The following is a 7,345-nucleotide window of genomic DNA, read 5'->3' on the forward strand; positions in this document are numbered from 1 at the left end:
ATGGATTGGCACAGGTCGAATCATATGATGTGATGTCAGAGGCGAGCACTCCGGCCCTTAGGGTGTGGCCTGGCTTACACATGCGCAACATAGTATCACTCCCGGCAACGGATGTAACGGCTATGTGAGGCCGGCTATGTGAGGCCGGCTATGTGAGGCGGCGTTCCACATGTAACTATAAGGTCATAAGGTTAAGTGGCAGTCTAATGGAAAAGCATATGAGGTGAGAACTTGTGGAAAAAACTTCCAGTGAATCATTATCTAGTTTCAGAGCTGTGCCAGTGTCCCCCATGGTGAAGGAGCCTCTACTGTGTCACTGTCCAGGAAATGTTTGTGTCCTTCACTGTGGCTTACAAGGGAGGGTCTGAATCCAGGTGTTAGTGAGAAGGGACCAGGAAAGGATAAGGGGGCAGTGGGCTGGGCAGGATGGAGGCAGACCTGCCTGAATGAAGGGACAGGAAACAAGCAGCCATAAAGAAATGTGCAGGAGATTAACAGTGGGGGTTAAAATTATTTCCAAGACTCCTAGGAATTCTAAGCGACTGCTCGAAGAGTGTCATTCTGAGAACTGCTGTACACATCATCAACATCATGTCCTGGTGTGCTTCTCATTCCCAGGTGGCTTAGGAGAAGATGGTCAGAGAGATGGAACAAAGGTCTTAGCCTCCAGAATGGATGCTGCCTGTACCCTGGACCACCCATGGCCCTACCCTACTTGCCCCTGGGAGTTGGAGATGTGGTGGCCCAAAACCCATGGCTCAGAAGCAGGTGAGAACACTGCATCAAGCTCATATGAACGTGGCCACAAGCTCTTTTAATAATCCACCAGGGCATCCTTTATACCCTCCACCCCCATTGGTCCCAAATAAGCATCTTTTCCAAGCAGCTGTTCCTAACTGGCTGGCATTGTCTGTGTCAGCAATTCTTGGCTTCTCAGGAAGTTTTCAATTAGATCCTTCTGCAGGGGTTGCCTTTGCAGATGCTCAGGCCCAGCATTTATGTAGTAGTAGCTATTACTGTTACTCTAACAGATGGACAAAGTGGACACTCTTAGACGTACCAGCACTCTACGTGGAGTTTATAGTCTCTGAAAGGGTTCTATGACATGCATCCACCCCCATCTATTCATAAACACATTCACCCACCCCATCTATTCATAAACCTATCTATCAATCCCCCATCCATTCATAAACACATTCACCCACCCCCATCTATTCATAAACCTATCTATCCACCCCATCCATTCAAAAACACATTCACCCACCAATCCCATCCATTCATAAACACATCCATCCACACTCATCCATTCATAAACCCATCTGTTACCCATCCATTTTTTTCATTCATTACTAATTCCTTTCTTCCTTCATCACAGAAGTGTTGAATGAGAAGCACGCTAGACCCTGTGACTTGTAAGATCTTGATGGAGGGATAAGGCAAAGCCTTCTCCCTATGCTCCAGGAAGAGTGAACCCACCACACTAGGAAACCTATGATCTAAAGCCCAGAGCATCGGGTATAAGATTTGTGGCCCAGAATTCAATTAAGGCTTCATTACAGAGTCAAACTGTTTATCAATTTGGTTCCACTGCCTGGACCAGATTCTCCATATGAGACACTGATGTCTAAGGTGAAATTTTCTGAACCAATAGAGTGCCCCACAGACACTTAATGAGGTCTTCTAGGGTGGAGAAGTTGGGGATGTGGCTATATGCTTCTGATCTGTCACACATAGGCTTTGTAACCTTCATTCCAACAGAGTCTTTGCTGTCTTTCAGTTTTCCTACAATAGGACACAAGGTGAATCATCATTGCCATGACTGCAAGTGAAACTTAAATGTCACTGATGACCTCAGGTTGGGACTAAGGAGCTGTTAAATTCAGTGCTGCCTATTTGCTTCAGGAGAGAATTCCCTAAGTTGGATCCCTGAAAACAGGCATTTGTCAGTAGAACCTGTGTCACCTGTTCCTTCCATTGGGGACTCTGACCTTCCTGTGAAGTCACATAAGCCCATCAAGGCCTAGGAACCTGTTCAGCTATGCTGTTCATACTGAGTCAGGAGACAAAGATGTTCAGGTGACCTAGCCTAACTTGTTTCATGTGCCTGTAGACTTGGACACAGAATAAAGTATTGTTTCCAGTCATCTCTAGCAGGTACCAAATGCGAACAGTGCTGCAAAGCTCCCTGGGGTCACCTGGAGTCCTCTCAGATCCCAGGGCTCCCTGGTGCTCACTGCTCTGCTGGAATTCCATATTCTTTTCAACTTGTTCCTGCTAGAGCCCAACTTGGTCTTCCTCATGCTCATGGTGAAAGCCCAGAGAGTCAGGGCTGAGGCTGACATCTTTGGACTGATTTACCATCCTCCTCCCTGAAAGTTAAGAGTCAGATCAAGGCCTTTGTTGCAGGTTGTCTCTATCATGGGTGACCTGCGTTAATGCCCAAACCTCAGTGAGAGGACACATTGCAGAGGGGAGGTAGCTACTGTGTAGGCCTCACTGCCTTGTCTATACAGAAAAGAATAAACCCCACATCACCCAGGAGTCACAAAGAATCACTTACTTAGAGGTATGAAATAGCCTACTCTGATTACAAATCCACAGATATGGATTATAGGGTGTAAAACACTAGTGACATTCCAGAGCAGCAGGGATCCATAAGTCCATATGTCTACCTTAATATGGACACACTAGCATGCTTGAATTGGTGAGGTATGAATGGCTTGAATCTTTAAATGGTCAAGTGGAAGTGCCAACTTTGTACTGGGCAAAGCCTTGAAGTTTCTCTAGCCCATCCTAAGCCAGTAGAATATCATCCTCTTCAGCAACTACAGGCGGCACCGACTCAGCTGTGAGCTGAGAAGTGGGATGCTTCCAGCAGCATTACCACTGAGTCATCTCGATGGTTCTCCCTAGTCTCAAGGTTGGGGATATCAGTCCCCAGGATATAGTTGTCCATGTGATTAATTTGGAACAGCAAACAATTGGGCCTTTTCTCCATTATACCATCTTGTGTCTGTCCCTGTCTGTGTCCTCTTCTCTCAGACTGAAAACAGAAACCCTGAGTCTTCCCTTCCAGCTCTTGTTTTCTCCAGGGGACTCCAGGCTATGAGCTCCCTGTCAACCCACACAATGCCTAAGAGTGGCCTCCTCACCTATGAGCAGGATCCCCTGCCAGGAGGTGCAGCCTTCAAAGGGGAATGCCGCATAATCCATCATGCCACCTGCCACCTGCCACCTGCCACCTGCCACCTGCCACCTGCCACCTGCCACCTGCCACCTGCCACCTGTCACCTACTCTGTGCTCCCTCTGTGGAGAAGGGCTTCAGCTCCAGCACTGCTCCCATGCTCTGCCCTTCTGTCAGCTCTGCTGCCCTTCCTCCCTTTCATCTGCACCTACTCCCACATAGGAGTCTGTAGGCCTAATGTTCTTGTGAACTGTGTAAAGATTATCCTTGGGTTATTCAAATGCTGATGTCCCTGCCCTCATACCTTGTTTCAACCCAGACATGGTATTGTAATGCTTCTGTCAAGAATCTCCTGCCTCAAGTTTGTGTAAACAAAGTTTATCATTTATTCTCTGCCTTGTCAATAAAAGCTGATCACCCAGTGGCTGGGCAGAAGAGAGAATAGGGTGGGACTCCCCCCAGGCAGAGGAGATGGGGGTAAGAAGAGATTCAGACTGAGCCCCAATGAGGAAGGAGGAAGGGGTTCATGGGAGTTCAGCTGGAGAGGCTCAGAGGCTCTAAATGCAAACTCCCCTATGGAGATTTTGGCTGGGAACGATCCAGATTAGCTTAAAATAGATCGAATGGCTGTCCAGGTATTGAGGTAAAGCCTTACATAAATCTTGGTCTTTCTGTGTTGTTATTGGGGTGCTAGCAAAGATAACGAAAAACTGCCACTGTATTTATATACTGTTTACATTTATATTAAAATTACCATTTACGGGAGCCCCTTCTAGAATCACATGGGCTGTGGACATTGTCCTTGTCCAAGGCACATCAGTTCATTTTTCCCCTTTCTCCTGCCCCCACCCTTCTCCCTTTCCCCTCTTTATGTCTCAGTCCTCTAGACTGCAGTGAGCAGTTAAGCAGGTAAGTGGCCTAACAGAACAGTGCCCTGTGGATGACCTGTGTCATGTCTTTGGCCTTGGATCATCAGCAACGGAGACCTCTCCATCCTTGCTCTCTGTCCTTTCTGGCAAAAACCCAGCTGAAAGTCCATTCATCCCCGTGTGTTCGTAGAAGGTGAGCTTTACTTCCATCAGGAAGGTGACAGAGACCCATATCAGGGTGCGTGGAAAGGGACCAGCTGAATGATGCTTTGGGAAGTCGACCTAACCATTATCAGTGATGTCAACAGTCAGGGGACATCAACAGAGGACCCTGCGCAATTGTGTCAGGAGTTCGTGTCCTGAGTGTGCAGGAGGAAGTCACAAGTGTGTTCTGGGTAAAAGGACTTCAGGCCCCACCATCAAATGAAGGATCTCAGGTAGCACCTCCAGCCCCTGTGCCTTGGATCTTCACAACAACTCCCTGGCTTCTCTGAAATGCCTGTCTTCTGCCTGGGTCATTCCACTCTGGCAAGGCTGCCTTTCTCCATGGGAGATGCCAAGATACAGGGTTTGTACAAGGCCCCTTGGCAGAGCAGTATTCTCAGAGACACAGGAAATACCCAGTAGTTCAGAGAAAGGCTTGTTGGGGCCTTGGGGATGGGAATGAAAACCTCATTGAAAGTCAGTGTCTCATGGGAATAATTCCATGAGTATTGATTACATATCTGGATGTCACACCTTTATGAGATTTCCCGCAGAGACCTGCAGAGCTTTCCTGAGGCTAGAGTAGGAACAGTGGCCAGACTCAAATGCTTTGAGTTGGCCTGATGCCTGAGCACAGGTGAATCATATTGTTCACTGTGGCTCTTGAGACTTCTTGATTCTAACCAGTGCTGGGTAAATCTGGGGGTGGGGGAAGGGGGCAGCTGGAGATTTTTCTCAGACCTCAGGGTATTCTTATATCACATGGTGTCATACTTTCTGCTGCTCATGAAGAAACACAGGTAAGCTTCGCCTGTCCCTATGCATCAAGTCCTACACTCTCCTATCCCTCTGCTGGGTCATGTGTGGGAGTGTGGGTGTGGATGTGGGTGTGTGGGGGAGTGTGTTGGTGTGTGGGAGTGTGCAAGAATGTGTGTGTGTGTGTGTGTGTCGGTGCCGGTGCAGGTGCAGGTGTACACCATCGTGTGTATTGGTGAGTACAGGACACAGCATCTACATGGATATCAGAGGTCAACTTGAGGGAACCTTTCTTCTCCTTCAATGGTAGCTCCCCTCCTCCCACACAGTAAGGCACTGTTGTTCCTCACCAGTGAGCAGGAGACACTACCGGGAGCTGCAAGCATTGCAGAGAAGTACACAGTGGGCCTCTTGGCTATAGCTGCCTGCACTGCCCTCCCTCTGTGGAGAACAGCATTTGCTCCAGCACTGCCCTCAAGCTCTGCAGTCTTCCTCCCTCTGAGCTCAGCCTCCACCCAGGCCCTTACTGTTCACATGGACTTGCACATGAGACACTTCAACTTTCAAATCTCTGTGTACTGGCTAGTTTTGTGTGTGAACTTGACACAAGCTGAAGTTATCATGGAGAAAGTAGCTTCCCTTGAGGAAATGCCTCCATGAGATCCAGCTGTAAAGCATTTTCTCAACTAGTGATCAAGGGTGGGAGGGTCCATTGTGGGTGATGTCATCCATGGGCTAGTAGTTCTGAGTTCTATAAGAAAGCAAGCTGAGCAAGCCAAGGGAAGCAATCCAATAAGCAGCATCCCTCCATGGCTTCTACATCAGCTCCTGCCTCCAAGTTCCTACCCTGTGTGAGTTCCTGTCCTGACTTCCTTTGGTTATGAACAGGATTGTGGAAGTGTAAGCTGAATAAACACTCTTCCCCAACTTGCTTCTTGGTCGTAGTGGTCTATGCAGGAATAGAATCCCTGCATGAGACACACTCTCTACGGTTTCTAGTGTGCAGGCCTGCACCGTTCTCACTGATCAGCAGGAATAGAATCCCTGCTTGAGACACTCTCTCTAAGGTTTCTAGTGTGCAGGCCTGCATCATTCTCACTGATCAGCAGGAATAGAATCCCTGACTGAGACACACTCTCTACGGTTTCTAGTGTGCAAGTGTGCAGGCCTGCATTGTTCTCACTGATATTCTTGATCAGCAGGCATCCACACACTAACACCTCCTCTCTTCTGCTCTGCGCAGGCCCCCGGTGGTGGAACCCATGACTCTGCTATAGTCTGAAATTTTGAAAAACTGGATTTGATACACTCCTTCATACCAGGAAAAGGTTCTAAGATCTGGCATATAATGAACATGGAGAAAAATGCAGCATACAGGTTCTATCATGAGTTGGGAGAAGGTAAGAGGGTCACAGCACACAGAAAGGGAGGCTGGAATAAAAAAGAGACAGAAACCATCACATGGGATCTTTGTGCTGGGCAGAAAGATGGTGACTTCCATCCATAGCAGATGGACTCATCACTTCCTGGACATGCAAGTGTGGATGTGTCTATCACACCTGGTGGCAGCTATTGGAAAACACTACTATTAAGGTCACAGTCTACCATGTCTGGACAGCTCTCCTGAGCTCTGTGCAAAATGGAGGACTATCTTTCCCTGCTGGGCTTCCTCTTCTCTGCCTGACCATTTCTGCAGAGCCTGACCTCAATTTAGGAATCCTCTAAATTAGGAATGCCATATAGTCCTGGGCACCATTACAGGTTCAACTTCTTTCCCCAACTAAATATCTGTCCAGAAAGCACCTGGAATTCATGGACTACCTCTGCAGGCAAATGAGGCATCCCTTGTAGCTTAAGCTCCAGCCAACGATATATACCAACCCTGGAAATACCTACCCCCTTCCTTATAGAGTGCTTGATCACACCAAATAAAGTTGAGCTGCCACTATGAAGAGTCTCAGAGGGTGTCATTTCCTCTCTGAGGAATTCTCTACTCAGGTGTCCCCATATCATTCTTCACATAAAGATTGTCTGGTGTCAGGAGAAGTGGCTCCCTGGCCTCCTCCTCCCACATGCTATCCTCACTTTCTGAATTTTTTTCTGTTTCCTTGTGGTTCAGCCAAACATTTGACTTTCTCCTCTGGATACTCAAACTTCCAGTCCACTAGAAAAGGGCTTTGTAAGGACAGGAATTTTCATAGTCTTTTTGGAAGGTCTGTTCCTGAGAAAGTCTTGGACAACAATGGAGGTGAAAAGAAAGAAAAAAATAAAGGAAACAGGAAAGAAGGAAAAGAGGAAGAAAGAAAGGGAGGGAGGAAGAAAGGGAGGAAG

This window comes from Mus pahari, chromosome 19, assembly GCF_900095145.1.
Source record: "Mus pahari chromosome 19, PAHARI_EIJ_v1.1, whole genome shotgun sequence".
Lineage (NCBI taxonomy): Eukaryota > Metazoa > Chordata > Mammalia > Rodentia > Muridae > Mus > Mus pahari.